The sequence below is a fragment of the Phalacrocorax aristotelis genome, chromosome 4 (genome assembly GCF_949628215.1).
Source record: "Phalacrocorax aristotelis chromosome 4, bGulAri2.1, whole genome shotgun sequence".
In the NCBI taxonomy this organism is placed as follows: Eukaryota; Metazoa; Chordata; class Aves; order Suliformes; family Phalacrocoracidae; genus Phalacrocorax; species Phalacrocorax aristotelis.
This window is the reverse complement of record NC_134279.1, coordinates 59,167,871-59,183,815: the sequence shown is the minus strand read 5'-3', so window position 1 is coordinate 59,183,815 and position 15,945 is coordinate 59,167,871. Positions and strand designations below refer to the sequence as shown.

General features: G+C 40.6%; 1 protein-coding gene across 21 annotated transcripts in view; it reads left to right on the top strand.

The window, feature by feature from the left end:
• The first annotated feature begins 2,914 nt into the window (after window positions 1–2,914).
• The window catches only part of PGCKA1 (PDCD10 and GCKIII kinases associated 1), a 52,811-nt gene continuing 39,780 nt past the window's right edge, over window positions 2,915–15,945 (top strand). For 10 of the 21 annotated variants that reach the window (XM_075091704.1, XM_075091701.1, XM_075091698.1 and 7 more), the window contains exon 1: window positions 2,999–3,192. The gene's annotated coding sequence lies outside the window, so the exon portion shown is untranslated. Of the gene's footprint in view, window positions 3,193–15,192; window positions 15,311–15,945 lie in introns of those variants that run through there. The other 11 variants (XM_075091708.1, XM_075091700.1, XM_075091697.1 and 8 more) reach the window with 4 other exon arrangements.

The following is a 15,945-nucleotide window of genomic DNA, read 5'->3' as shown; positions in this document are numbered from 1 at the left end:
CTTTCACTGTCAAGGACCACCTACACAGTGCTAAATTCACTTGAAAACATAGGCCAATAACCAGAAGAATATGAGGGAACATTTCCCCAAGATGTCTAGTCCAGCAGAATGTGCCCTTAAAACCACAAGTCATTCCCAAAGTGACTTAAAATTGGCCCCTAGCAAGCTCTTCTCCCTGCCTCCACTGCATCCCAGGCCCATGTTGCTGCTGCTCACCAGGGTAGGTGATGCTCCCATCCCAACCCAGCAAAGCCCCTGATGTCTTCCCAGCCATGGTACACTCTTTACCTGCAGCGCCTGCCCTTTTGGCAGCATGTGGGTCCCCTCTCCAGCCTCAGCAGGGAATATACAAAATCAGATTTAAGGCATGTTCACATGTTTCTGCTGTCACAGATTTCATGACACAATGCTGCCACACCAGCATGGATCTTACTTTTATGTAGCATATAACAGAGATAAATAAAATCATCTCCCTGTTTTCATATGAGAGCTCTGATTCCACGTGCATTTCAGTCCATGTGAGAAAGCTTCTAGACTAAGATAGGTCTGTTCTGCATATTTAAAGTGAAATACACATACTTGCAAGGTGAGGGATGAAGCAAAAATCCAGACAAGCTGTCGCACAGATGAAAACAGAACATCCCAAAAGCAACAGGATGGTTTGCTGCCATTTTTCTCCATTACTCTATTGCCTGTTAAATAAATTGCCTGGCACTTCTCACTAAGATCATGTTGACGATAATATCTGAAGTTACAAAGTTAACCTTTTGGACTATAATTTTTCAAGGCAGACTTCTATCTCAGCAGGAATATTCCCCAGAAAACCTCAGCCAAAATAGTCGACTAAGGTACAAGAATGAGATTAGAGGAAAAAGGATTTCTGCAGGCTGAATGTCTCAACTACTTTTCCTTTGAAAAAACTATTGTCACACCTGTGTTTTTGAACAAGGGCTATGGATTGGTGAGACAAGTGATCATTTCACGCAGGACATGTCTGTGAAAACCTGACAAACTATCAGCCTGAAAGATCCCAGCAGTTTGCACATACTCATAGGAAACATCAGGTTTCAGGAGCAGTGCTATAAGAGCACAGCACGATTGGGACTGCAGGGGCTGGGGCAGAACTTCTCTACTACTGCAGAAACACTGGGTGTGGGTTCAAGAACCACAAGAATGAATAGTCTCTGGAATGCCAGAAATATGGTAGAAATAGGTATGAAAAGGGCCTGATGAGGCTGATGCGGAGACTAAGTATCAGGAGAAAGGGGGAGGCAGCCTTCCCAAGTTGCTTCCAGTGGCCTCCTGGCCTACAACACAGCTTTTCAACTGGGGTATTTCTCAGCCTGTTAGCTCAGCTCATTAGCCCAACCGCCATGAGGGTAATGGTAAAATACCACCAGGGGTATTTTACCCCACAGGGGCTGGCTGCAGCCTGGCAGGGCTGTAGGCTGGGTACGCAGCACATGCTGTGCACAGCATCACACTCCATGCTGCAGAGATGGCCCCTAGCAGTTTGCACCTTCTGCCTTCCTCACCTTCTCTAACAACTTGGGGATATGTTAGATGTTAGGCTGACAATTCTTTACTTACTCACCAAAGAGCCTTTGGGAGAGTTTAGCAAAGGTTTTGTAATAAGACATTTCCTGGCTTTCGAAGTTCATTTTCAGCTAACACTAAAAGCTTGCAGGAATTAACAAAAAAAAAAAGAAAAACGTGCCAAAGAGCTGTTGCAGAGCTTTGCAGTTCCCTAGCTCACGGACTATAAATGATATTTGGCCTTTACGTTATGACATAGCTCTCTGCTTAAAATAAGCATATCCAAAGCAGCTTTTATTAATTTGTTGCTGGCATCCGTCTGGGGCTCGGGTGCATGGCTGGGCGGAGGGAGGCTGGGGCTAGGTGGCGCAGCCGAGCCTCTGCTCCCCGGAGCAGGGACCCACCTGCTCCCAGCCCACTGCTGAAATGAGTTTGACAGTCTCATCTTTAGCCCACTGCAGCACATACGAGGGGGAGCACGACAGGGCAAACCCAGCCCGCTGCTGAAGTGAGATTTTAGGAGGATACCTGGCATGAGAAAGGCAAGCAGGACGCCAGCACACCCCTTACACGGGGAAGGCAAGGATGCAACCCCTGCCAGGCAGGGAGGCAACCCTAAATCCACCATTACTCAGGGTGAGAAGGGCACACCTACTCGTACGGCAGCTGAACCTCATATAACTGCTTCCGTGAGGCTTAACACCACAAACAAAGGATTTAGTAGAACATTTCCAAAGAACTATCGAGTAGGGTCTGTTAGCGCTGCTTTGGACACCCTTGGCTGTGACACGTGTAGTTAGGTGATGCAGTGCTTGTGCCAGTTCTTTTCGTGAGGGTTTGGGGTTTATTTTTTAGAGTTTCCAGGTACAGCAATATACATTAAAGATTACAGCTGGGAAACACCTGACCCAGCTGCTTGCAGATATTGCCTAAGTTAAATCTTTCCTCCTGTACAGGGAACACTCTCCTAACCGGATCATGGCAGCAGACCACCTTTCATAGCACTTTTGGAAACACCACACCCAAACCAAAATGATTCCAGGAAAGCTGGCAACTTTCACAGGTAAACGTGATTCAATGCCTGCAAATACACCTTAGAGCAGGGTTTCTCCACAGAGCATCACCCAAAACAGCAGGGATTAAATGTCATTGCTAGGCAAAACTACCTGATTTAACAGATGAACTTGCTGCCAAATCCTTCCAGTGCTGTTTGTAACATGGGGAGATTTAATTTTAAGAATATGCAAATGACATCATTCATACACTGACGGGCTCCGACTTTGTTGTGGTCGTTGTAAGCAAGTGTCCCAGAGGAAAAGGAATTACTTGGCACGTGTTCTTCCTCTTCTCTTTTTTCTAACCCTGACCAGAAAACTGTGAGCTCTATGAGTTCTTTATCCAGCTTGCAGGTAAAGGGTTACAGATTCTAGGAAGTATTAAATGCAAACTTTAAAGGATTTTATTTTCATCTACAGTCACATGATGCCTTAATACCCAATGACACTAACTACAGTGTCTCATTAAGAGGTCATGCAAACTCCCAAGCTAAACAAGGCATTCTTATATATTTAACATTCAAATGCAGAAGCCAAGCTAAGCCATGGAAGATTGTAATCAGAAAAAAGCTACACTTCCTGATCCGCACCAAAGCTACAGGTAGGAAAATTTCTTCTTCCTTTAAACTTGTAATGTTGTGCTTTCAAGAGAAACTGTTTACAGGGCATATTTTGCACTCTCTTCCTTTTTTAGCTTTCAAAATAGTCTAATAGTTTCACCCTGAAAATATCTGATCTCACTTGTTCCACCTGTTGCAGAGTCAGTATTGTTTTTATTCTCAGAAACACAGTTGGCTCAGCAGAAATCCAAGCAAGACAATCTTTTTAAACCAAATCATTTTAAAAATAATTTTTCAAGGATTTCTTAGTTATTGAAATATTTATGTTAGAGTATAGGGGTCAAAGAGGGAGTTAATGTGTCTTTGATGTCTGACACGGAAGGATTTAGAACTCTTCTGACTTTACTTATACTATGAATTGCACATTGTTTCAGTCACTTCAGTCAGAGTATTTTAACAGATGTGGCTTCCTTACTGAACTTACTTTCTGATTTCCCCTCCTAGATTTTGGTGCATTCAAAAACAAAAAAAAAATCTTACAAAAGCAAATGAAAGGCAGATGAGGAGGGTATTTCACTGCTCCATAAAAGGAGAAAAATTTACAAAATAGGGAGTAGGAGGAAAGTCAGTTACAATCCAGTTAACAGAGAACTTAAATGATGTTAAAGCATATCCATTTTCACATGGAGAGATAAAGTTTCACTGACAATTACTGGCAATACTACAGTTCATTTTTTTACTTGTGCTGAAGGATTTTTCCAGGGTACAGTATTAGCATTTTTATCACTAAGATCTTGTTCTCATCACAGTTTTTCTTTAAACTGTAATTGTTTTCAGACAGCATTCTAAATACTCAGCATTTTAATCCCTTTATAGGAATTTAGTTAGAGCGACATTCTATAAAACTACAGAACCTGTATTTACTAGAAGATCTCTAGTGCATCACAAGATTTCCACCCCCTGGGGACTCTCTGCTGCACAAAAGCAGCAAGCAGTGTTTATTGTTTTACTGCTATGATGGTTGGGCAGTGATTGCAAGCAATGATTTTTTTTTCCTCAGTTTATTCTATAAAATCCATCTCTTTTTCTTCTTCGCATATAACACTAGGGGACACTAAAAAGTGGAAAATAATACCTAGAGCACCTTGCTTCAGATAAACTCTCAACTTTCTTTGAAAAAAAAAAAAGTGCTTTATCATTACCAGTACTTAAAATAAATTTGAGAAAATTTGATCCCAATCAAGTTTACCTGTAGTGCTTAAAAAATTTAATATTGTCATTCACTTTCTGGATGACCATCTCGAAACTTTGTAGATCTAATGTTGAGGAGAACCAAGATCCTAGTATGGCCTAGTATGCTCAGTCTGAGACATCAAAATATTTTTTTAACACTTTAAAAGAACTGTTCTAAATTTACTATAACTGACCTCTGAACTTAAATTATTTACAAAAATCTATGTAGAAACTCTTGTAGATAAAGTGCTTATTTGCTAAGCTAAATTTAAAACTCAGGGGAGTGAGGGGAACACAGCAGCTCCCAGATAAACCACCATCCCATTACACAGGCTTTCACTGAGGAAGAGCGTCGCACCGGACACGCTCGGAACAGCCTGCCATGGCCACTCCCTTTTAAGAAATGTTTGTACAAATTGGGTGTGTTATGGTAAACCAGCACTTAGTAGCTCGGTAGTTAGATCTGTTGAAAGTTAATTAGGCAAAGTATTTTTTCCGGGTGGAAGGTAGGACAAACACTAAAGTTACTCTGTGCCCAGAAAGACAGAAGAGCCCTTGAATTAGAGGGAGCAGTAACTCCTTTCCTAAAGAAAAGGATACAAATGAGGCATTTGCCGTCTAGCACTCCAGCAGTTCAGTTGTCCTTTATACCCACAATTTTATATTCATGACAGGAATTTACACTGGTTTAATTATTACTTTTTTCCTGATTAAATAATCCAACGTATTCTCTTGCTTTGTCATATCAATATGGAGTCTAAAGCAGTGTTGTTCCATGAGGAGGACACACAAATCAAATACTTCCTGCTCATAAACAAGGGCAAGAAAGAGCTTCTTGGAAACTGAGGTTACTGGAAACCCAAGAAAGGTTTTTTCACTCAGATCTTGAGGTAAATCAAGCAAATAAAAATCAAAACACCACCAGAAGTTTGAAATAGTTTTCTCTTCACCCCAAAATCAGAGCTAAGCCAAGTATTGGTCAAAAGCCAGTCCAGATCTTCCAAGAGGCTTGCAAATCTTAGGACATTTGTGCCAGAGTTAAGGCTAATACAGAAAATCATCAACCTGATGAGTTTTGCGCAGCTCGAGGTCAGTGGGAAGACAGAGCAAACCCTGCAATTGAAGGGAACTGCGGCTACCTTGGAAAGCCCGCTTGAAAGTGATTACTGAGCAAGGTAAACATTTTTAAGTGCTGAGGCCCTTCTCTAACTACACGGTTGTTAGTATCTGATCTCAAGGAAACAAACTTAAAGTATTTGCTCTCAGGCTTTACTGAATGAAAGCCAAAGAAAGCCTTTCTTCACATCTTTCAGGAAGAGACCGTCTTTTACTATGTTTGCACAGTATCCAGCTGAACACAGCCTCAGCATTTTCTACATCTTCCACTGATACGGTTTCACAAAAGACTTGGGGTCAGGCGGACATAACACACAACCCATTGAAACATGATGAAATGTAGTCAGGTAACAAATATTTGTTTGGAACTTATAATTATGCCTTCAGACCCTGTTTATCTGACAAATATATGTGGTCACCTGTCAGCAGAGCATGTCCATGATTCCCACACAACAAAGTTGTCACGGGAAGGGCATGGCTAACACTGAGCAGGAGGCCAAATCTCCACTCCTTAACCAGAAGCACCTCATTTAGCATCTGCTTGTGCTAGAGAAGTAACATCAACACTTCATGTCCAAGCAATGATGCATGGAAATCGTTTATTTTTGCTGAGCTACAGAAGAAGAGCGCGGGCAAGCAGGATGTATTGCTAAGGAGAATCGGCATAAAACTGGATGTAGTTTTACTTATTGAATGTTTGATATCCAAATGGACAAAAAAAAATTAGTTCTGGTAGAAAGGTCAAAAGGGATTATTGGGGGGAAGGGTGGGGAAGGCAGCAATCTTCCTGTGAGCTCTCCTCTGAGTCACTTTCACTTAGACATGTGGGGGAACTTTAAAATTATATTAAGAGCTGAGTACATTGTTTGGAAACTAAACATTTAATCACTTGCAGCAGGAAGCAGGGAAAAAAGGCCCAAGTTTTCTTTTTTGTGTGACGTTTTTGTCTGCAGTTTTTATACAAGTTGTTTTAACTTCCTTTTTTTTTCACTTTAACCACACATTTGCTGCAAAGCCACACATGCTTTCTGGTTAGAAGAATATTTCTGGTTGAATATTCTATTATTAATTCACGTAAGTTACTTTTCCATTTGGGATAGCAAGGAGTAAGCCATCTTCTTGGGGCTTACTTTTTTTGGTGTTACCAACTGGGCCTGGCTCAGCTTTTTGCATCATTTCCCAACTATTTAATATAGTAATGCATTTTTATTAAGGAACAGCTAATTGTCTCATTTCATGTAAACAAAGTCCAATGCTTTTCTGAAAGAGCTGAGTAAGAAGGACAAGAGTATCCCATGTCAAGAAGAGCACACACCCAATGACGGACAACCCTTTCAAACTGAAGTCCATCCTGGGAACTTTCCATACTGGCTCCAGTGGGAATAGCATAAAATCCCCACGCTGTCAACAAAGGCCAGGACAAAAAGGAATAGCTCAATGCAAGCTGTGCCCAGCACACTGCTGCCAGAAGAAATGACAGTGTGGCAGCAGCACAGGTTTGCCTGTGCTGGACAGAAGCTCTCCACACTGCATCAAAACAGATTATTTCGCTTCTGGCCAGCCTCCTGGGCTCTGGACAGGTGCAGCTGACTAACTGTGCACTTTGCCCAGGCAGGCTGCCATTAATGTCCTCTTAGGACAGACTCCAATGCAGAGTCTTCAAAGCCAGCTTAAGGCAGGAGAGACAGGGAGGCGTATAGAGCCACATTCCCACAGTCCTCAGGACTTCTCAGGCTGTGGGTCTGTTTCTCCCTGACCACCTATCCTCCTCATTGTATTTATTGCAAGGAATCTATTTATTCACTGACCTGTTACTTATTACACTCACTTGCCCCTTCATCCTACAGACACTTTGCAACACTGTTTTATCAACGGTAGATTTGGGAGTGTCCAGCTTTATCTACCTTATTAAGCACTTGAGCTTTGTGCAACAGTCTATGATGCAGAAAGCACCACCTATGCCCTGACACAGCTGCCCAACAATTTCCTCCTCTCCCTTCTGGACTGTGTGCTCCCTCCTACACTGTGCCGGTGCAGGGGGGCCCTCCCCAAGGCTTGCCATGCCAGGGCTCCTCCCAGCTCCGGGGCTGCTGCCTGGAGCCAGTCTCTGGGCTCCCTTGCCTGCTGCTCCTCTTGCCCAGCTAGCAAATCCACACCACTCCACGCTAAGGGCAGTTTCTTTCCCTCCAAAAAAATTATCAGCTCTTACTCCTCTTATAGTGTGCAAGCTTGATAGCGATAGCATTTGCATGATTTTAACACTACTAATTTCCATGGAGCTATTCTTCTCATCCACTACTGATCTACTTATAGTAAAAGAAGCATAAGTCTCAGGCAAATCCATGCTTTTGAAGTAAGCTGGCAGTCTTTTTCACTTACAGCTCAGTGGAAAACAAGCAGTTACTGTCAACTGTCAGGAACCTGAATAAAGCTTTGTTAAGGGCCCCTCTGTGTCTATTTTTGGTTTGGGTGTGGCATGGAAAAAACAATATTTACCATCTCAGTAGCTGTGCCCTTTGTGTGTTTGTTTTTATATTCCCCTTCCCCATGTGAATTCAGCAGATGTTGCACGTCTTGATATCAGCCCTGCATTTCTGTTGTCAGAGTACATGTAAGTCTCCACTGAACATTAGTAATGAATAGGCAATGTCTGTGCAGCAAAGATACAGATTCAACTGCCAGGCACTGTTTCAGAGACAAACGTGGATAAAGACCAAAAATACCACAAGATTTCATTTGCAATGTAAATGAAATAAAAGCTACGGTCATCAGCCCTAAACTGAAGGCCTCCAGGGGCCTGAGAAGCTACAGCCTTGTGCAACATCCAATTTCTGTCCTTAACTTCTCTCTTTAATATTTTCCATTGCTTTGGATGAATGCACACAGATTGGTAAAAGGCTAGTCTGTATTTACCAAGATACACTAAAAACTAATGCTCAGTGCAACTATCCCAGTGCAATTATCCAATTAATTACCTTCTATAAAAGCACTTCTATTCACTTTATGTTTATATAAAGTACAAACATATGGATTTGCTAATGCACAGATGATCAAAAAACCCCGAAGGCGGTTTAACAAAACAGAGCAAAGCCAAGGGCAAAGAGCTAGATGCTAGAGGAAGGCCAGCTTGCTGCTTTCACGACCAATACCAGTACCAAGTTTTCATGAAAACTACAGCCTTAGCTTTGTTTCATTTCTCTGCCATCCTTCCATGATAAAGCTTTACAGTGGCACCACTGAAATCAATGCAGCTGGACTTTCCTCCTGGAGAGAGTGAGAAAGCACCTATTTAGCTCAAAGCACATATTGTTACCCACATTTTGCACGTGGGGGAAGGCCAGGTTTGAGAAGCAAGGAGCTAAATCAGTCCTGCAGGAGGCAGAATTTGAATCCAAGTCTCCCAAATGCTCTAAATGCCAAATCTGCTTCTAGAGACTAACACTCTTTAAAAATCCAACCAGGTGTCAATAAATGTCTTGTCATGGGGAAATATGTTAGACTGGCAATAAATAAAGTTCTAACATACAAGCAGCAGGTATTTGCTTTACAATAGAGCTACCTGAGACACACCATTTATAGCCATGGCACAAACTCTTTGGACAAAAAATTCTGCTGGAAACGTCAGCCTGTTGTTAGTGTACAGCATAATGAGCTACTCCACTGCTGAAACACTGTCCCACAAGTCAGACTTAATCGTGCAAATTTCATTGATAATTTTGGTGAATACAGCCCATTCTTTTTGCACAGGATTAAAAGAAAAAGAAAAAATGAGAAAGAAAAAAAGGATTATTAATCTGGCTCGATGCCACACAACACTAAGTCTTTTAAGGCAATGAATACTTTTCTATAGTTTTCAAGTATTCTTCTACTGAGAGGCTGAAAAAGGTTGCAAATACAATCAAGATAAGCAATTCAATAATATGACAGAAATGCAGCTATATTTCACTGCTATCTCACCATTACCATATCTTAGCCACATTTAGACCTTTTTAATGCAGTGGTCAATACTTTGGATCTGCCTTGTGCTGAGAAATAATTATTGTAATTATAACAAAAACTCTTTGCTCTTGTTCACAAAATCATTGTGTTTAATCATTCCCTTAGCCACCCACCATCATGCAATGTCTGTGAAGGAAATTGGTTTAAAATAACCAAATGGAAAAGTTCACAGGCATTCTGAACAGCTCTAGATTAAATTATCTCTATGCTTTACACATTAATCTAAGTGCTGTATTTAAAAGAAAAGAAAAACCCTTTGAGTCAAAAAGAACTCATGTAAGAGGAAAAAGTCACATCACATAAAGGGGTCTTTATTAAGCTATTGTATCAGGGTCTTTTCTTGAAGATTTTTGTGTGTGACTTACTGTTTTCTGTATTTTTCCATTTTAAAAGGTTTGTTATCCATTTTCACAGTACCTTGTAACTATGGCCCTCTGCTTTTCTACTCTTTGCTGACCATTCTTTATGTGAAATGTTCAGGAACAATGAAGTAAAAAATGCATCCTAGTATGTTTCCCACACTTGTTATGTAGAAGCAGTACCATGTAGGGGGAGCACCTTGAGCAATGAAACTGGGAGAAAAGACACCACCCCAAAATAAGGGTGAAGGAAAAAGAAATGCATCAGGTATATTAATCTCTTTCGGGCTATGTCTGATCTGAAAGCTATTACAGATCTAACCTGAGAAAGAAACTGATTTATATTGCTTATACTGTTTTAGAAGGGTTCCTTTTTTTAGTGTGTGTATTTGATCCTTCTCAAACATCCCCATAGCTGACTGGGTCTAAGCAGTTCTACTTACAGGCTACAAGATCATCTGAGAAATCACTGCTTGAGCCAGGCACACCACAGCCTTACCATTCACTGAAATACCAGATTCTAAATATTTGCTGCCCCTACATGCTAGGCATTCATCCAAACTTTGGACCACCAATATCTGACATAACTAACAATATCACCATTTTGCTCACAAAATAAACCAACCTTGCTCCCACAACATGTCAAATTCTTCTGCTGGAGAAAAGATCTTCAGGTCTCCCAATACAAGCTACATTACTTATCTGGATTTCACCTTATGATCCCATTAAAAAGCAACAAGGATAAGAAATCATGATGAAAATGTTAAAATTGTTTTTACCGCTGTTCCCATACAGGACAACTGGGTAAGAAAAGTTTGAGGTTTAGTTGGTTGGTTTTTATGATGGGCAAAGTCAAATTTTTCTTTCAAACCCACTGACCCATTTTCATTAAGTGTATTGTTCTCCAGGCTTTACATTTACTTCTTCCACACCGTTCTATATATGCCTTAGCCCAAACACTATGCCCCATGCACAGCCTTCTGATTTTCAGACCTGCTAGCAGCCATTAATTTGGGCAGGAGGGTGAGTTAAATTCATGGTGTTCTCTTTCAGTCTTCCCAGGAAAATATATGTTTTGGCTGAATGATTAATTTATAGCATGTACTTTGTGGGTCACACCAACCTCTCTGTGTAGGATTCACTTTGGGCTAGCAGTAACAAACCAAGGATGTAACTCTTGCAAACACAAGCTATTTATAAACAGGTTTCAGTATTTTTTCCTTTCTGTTTACATTCCATTTTGAAGATCCAGTTGTAACTTGAAATCTTCCCAAAAGATTTTCCAGTCTGCCAGCCACACAAAATACATTTTTTTTCTGAAACCATGAATTTCCTTTGAAACAATGAAATCAACATTGACACCTTTCCCTGTGGGTTCCATTTTCCTTTCAAGGAGCTAAAGTTTCATGTTTTCCCCACAAACCTGTTGGGTTGCCTTAACCTGTTAAGCTGCCAAACATGTAAAAATCACCTTTGTCACACCATTATTGAGTCTGTAAACCATTGATTCTTCTAACCTTATGAAATTATTTTCCATTCTCTGTATCATTCCAGCTTGATGCAAAAAGACAAATCTGCAAAAAATTGGTTCATAAGGCCAGTATCTGAGATGAGCCCCAGAAGCATGGCTTGTTGCAAATCTGTGGTTTGCACTGCTGTAACAGCTGCATTAAATGAGTATTTGTTAGGATAAAGTGAACCTGACTGAATTTCTCTAAACTCTAAAGTACATTTAAGGCAGGTAATCCAGTAGTGGTATGCTCTCTGTGCTACAGGGCCTTTTTTTTTTTCCAGTAACATGCCATGAAAGAGCCTAGATTTGTATGTTCTACACTTGACATGAAAAAGTTAATCATAGACTGCGATTTCTTTGTTCAGTAAAACAGATTTTTTTTCAATTCTACTTTATCTCACATTCCTACAGCCTGCAATATTCTTCTGTACAGAGCTCACTGCGCAGTGCATTGCTAACGCACTTGAACAGCTCACCTAGATACTGGCACAAATCCCCTAACCCAAGAACCGAGTCCATCAAGAGCCACCTGTTTTCTGGGTTCGGCCTCCTGTTTCCCAATCTGTGCAAGCCTCTAGTGTTAGTCTGCAGGATTTGAACTCTATTCAGGTTGTTTTGGTTTTCCTCATCTCTGTCATAAATTGAGACCACAATGGATCATAATCCAATTAGAATTTTATTAATTGTAGCAAGTAGAATATGAGCAAATACAGCGCTGGACGGCAGGGGAGTCTGCGCTCCGCCAACTGCCGTCCTGAGCAGTTCAAACAGTCTCTCTTTATATATCTTTACTTCCATGTTCAATGAGATAGTGGAGGTACTTTTCGCATGCTTCAGTTGTTGTTAGGGGGTCGTTTCCTGCTTCCTGGTGATATGGGGTTGCTTGTCTTATCTCTGTCGATAAGTTTGGACATCTGATGGTTATCTTGCATAAGCACGCCTGGGAGGTATTCTTCGCATGCTTTACATTGAGCTTTAACATAAGTCTTAATAAACAATACCTTAGTTCAGTTTCTCACAATCCCCCCTTTTTCTTTTTATCCTATTATTGTTTATTAGACACTACTTTCATTTTCGGCACTGCAGGCAAATCTTCTTCCACAATTCCGACATTTATCATAACACTCACAAGGTAATATCTCACAATTACAATCATAGTTCTTATGTGGCATAATGCATTCACAACAATCGTCATCTTCATTAATAGATACACTCTTATATTTTGCTTCAGACCTTGTAGTCAAAATAAGCAATTTAGCTGGGTCAAACCGTTCTTTAATAAAATGTAAAATACAGCGTAATATACAAGGTCCAAATATAAGTCCCAGAATCAACATAATAAGCGGTCCTGCTAAAGCAGACACCAAAGTGGTTAGCCAAGGTGAAACATTAAACCAGCTTTCATACCATAACTTGCCCGCTTCACGATCTTTTTTACGTTGTTCTAACCTTTTCCGGAGTTCAGACATGGTGTCTTGGACTACTCCCGTATGGTCAGCAAACGAACAACATTCTTCATTGAGAGCTACGCATAACCCTCCTTCCTTTAAGAACAATAGGTCTAATCCTCTCCTATTTTGCAGCACCACTTCTGATAAAGATTTTACTGAAGTGGCTAAATTTTGAATAGATTGCTCTATTTTTGCTAAATCCTCATCTACAGCCATCTGCAAATTTTGCAACTCCTGACCTTTTACCAGGGAGGCTATGCCTGTACTTGCTCCAACTCCACCCGCTATCAGCAGTGTAGCTAGGGTTACTGCTGTAATTGGCTCTCGTTTTTGTCTATTCAGGTTTCCTTCAAAGTGGCGTAGCACCTCCTCAGAGGTGTGATAGATTAGGCGAGGAACAATAATCACCTGTATGCAAAACTGAGATTCATTAAACACGTTCAAGGATAGGCAAGGCGTTATTCCGATGTCTGAACAAACCCATTTAGCTCCTGGTGTCGGGATAGCCCATTTGTCCTTTTTATTTTTGTGTTTCTCTATATTGGTGTTAGTGACTGTTCGGCTGCACAAAGGCTGATACTTTTCGGGCACTGTGCCTATACATTTTCCCTGACCCGTTACTAATTGAATAGTAATTCCTTGCGTATGATTCTTCTGGTCATCCCATCGACATTCTTGTGGGTTTAAACCATTAGACCATCGAATCATACCTGGTTTTCCAACTGCCTCAAAATATGGTGGTCTAATATTATAACATAACCAGCATTCTTCAGTTAAATTTGGTTTGCTTTCATTAAGGGCACGATAAGAGGCTTGCATTAGATTCCATAAGGGGTCCTTGGGTTCTGACAACTCTAGATCTCTGGACAGCATCATTAGTTGTTTTCGAAGGAGAGCCTGAGGAATGGGTTATGACAATTACGGGGGCCATCTTTTCTTCAGAGGAAGTGAGCGGATTCAGGACCAGATTTGGTCCTATTGGCAAAGGATCGTGGGGCATCGGTTTCTTCATAATTTGAAAAATACCCCCTCTATCTACACCTTGTTCGTAATATCTAATTCCCCAAAATTTTCCTACAAGCCAGAAGTCCTGACTAGGATCTTTTATGGTTATATTAATGCCTGTACATCCAATATCTTTATGATTACATGTACCATTATAGTAACTATCTGTGTAGCTCCAATTTCTCTTTTGACATATTTGTGGTGACCATTTGATTTCTAGATTTTGATCTCCAGATGCAGACCATTCAGAGGCCCATGTTTCGCATCCCCAGTATGCACAATAATAATGGTCTGGACGATTACAGTATGATTTACCAGGGTTCGATGCTGGGCATATATAAATTGGCTTGCAATTCTTATCCATTTCTCCATCGATTAAGTAACGCAAACTTATATTGAAACTAACTGTTCCCCCCTCCATAATTTGTGCTTGGATTGGCTTATTTGGATATTGTATGTTTGTTATTGTCCAATTCATGGGTTCATGAGGGTTTCCTTTTCCATTTGTTTGGGCTATTATCGATAATAAAACTAACGATATACCAGGAAAAAGGGTGTCTGTCAATTTTTCCAATTTAAGTACACTTTTACCAGTCTTGGGGAAGTTCGACCATAGCTGCTCTTGCGCCTCATTGTTCTGGTTCTTTTCTCCACAGTTTGTTCCTCCTCTGCCTCGCCCGTCGACTCGGTTGCTTCGAGCCACGGGGTGTACCATCTTCTTGGCAGCAAGGGAAATCTTCAGGAGAACAGCTGTTTCAGGCTTTCTGCCTGTTTATATAGGCCTCCCACTTTGCAGCTTTAACTAATGAGACTAAGCAAGACACAGCTAGTACTTCCCTTCTGCACTTTGTAGCCAAAATTTCAACCACAAAGGGGATTGATTCGTTGGAATGGTAACAATAATACTAAGGGTTTATTCCTTTGGCAAAACTTTCCACCATTCATGGGATCCTCGAATAATTTCTTGTTCCGACTCTAATTGTTTTTAATTTCCACTCAGTGAGAGTTCTTTGGATTTTCCAACACTGTGTGCAAACTCCTATCGGAGGGTATCCATATTCACAGTGTGTCCACCATTTATCCTGGCATACCTTACACTTGCAACGAGCAAATGGATAACAATCGCAGTTCAAATGATTGCATCTAATTTGTATATCTAAAGTGCTTATTAGCTTTTCCTCTATATTCAATATTGTGTTACTACATAAGTTTAGCAATTTCCTTCAACACACTTCGTACGCTTCCATATATAATAGATTAAAAAAGATAATTATAGCAAATATAAACAGCAATATACACTTTATACCAAAAGGTAATGCGGCAAAATAATCAACTAAAGTTCTTATCATTACGTTATCTTTTCAGAGTTATCTTGGTGTCACCTGGAGTACTGATTACTTTCCAGTGGGGTCTCGTCACTGGGCCTTTAATGCGACTGGCATGAGTCCATCCACGCTCAGCAGTCCGGACAGCTGTTTCTGTTGTAAGCAAAACAAGATAAGGTCCCTCCCAATTGGGTTTTAGGGTTTCTTCTTTCCACGTTTTAACCAATATCCAGTCCCCAGGTTTAAAATTGTGAATTTTTAAGTCCAATGGGGGTCGTTGCACAATTAGTCCATGTTCCCAAAGCTTGTTACGATGTTCTGCTAATTGTGAAACATATTCATTAATCACATGATCTCGAATTAAAACATTTGTTTGTGGACTTTCGATTCTATAGGGCATTCCATACACCAGTTCAAACGCTGATATCCCTACATCTGCTCGGGGCCTGGTTCTGAGAATTAATAGTGCCATGGGTAGGCACTTAACCCATGATAATTTGGTTTCTATCATTAATTTAGTCAAAATAGTTTTGATTTCTCCGTTCATCCTTTCAACTTTTCCCGAACTTTGTGGATGCCATGGCGTATGATATTCCCACTTAATACCTAAACTTCCTGTTAGATTTCTAACAATTTTTGACACAAAGTGTGTTCCTCTGTCCGAATCGATTACATCGGGTACTCCATATCGAGATATAATATGTTCAAGTAATACCTTAGTAACTTGGTTAGCAGTTGCTTTAGAGGTAGGAAAAGCCTCAACATAATGTGTTAAATGATCCACCATCACTAA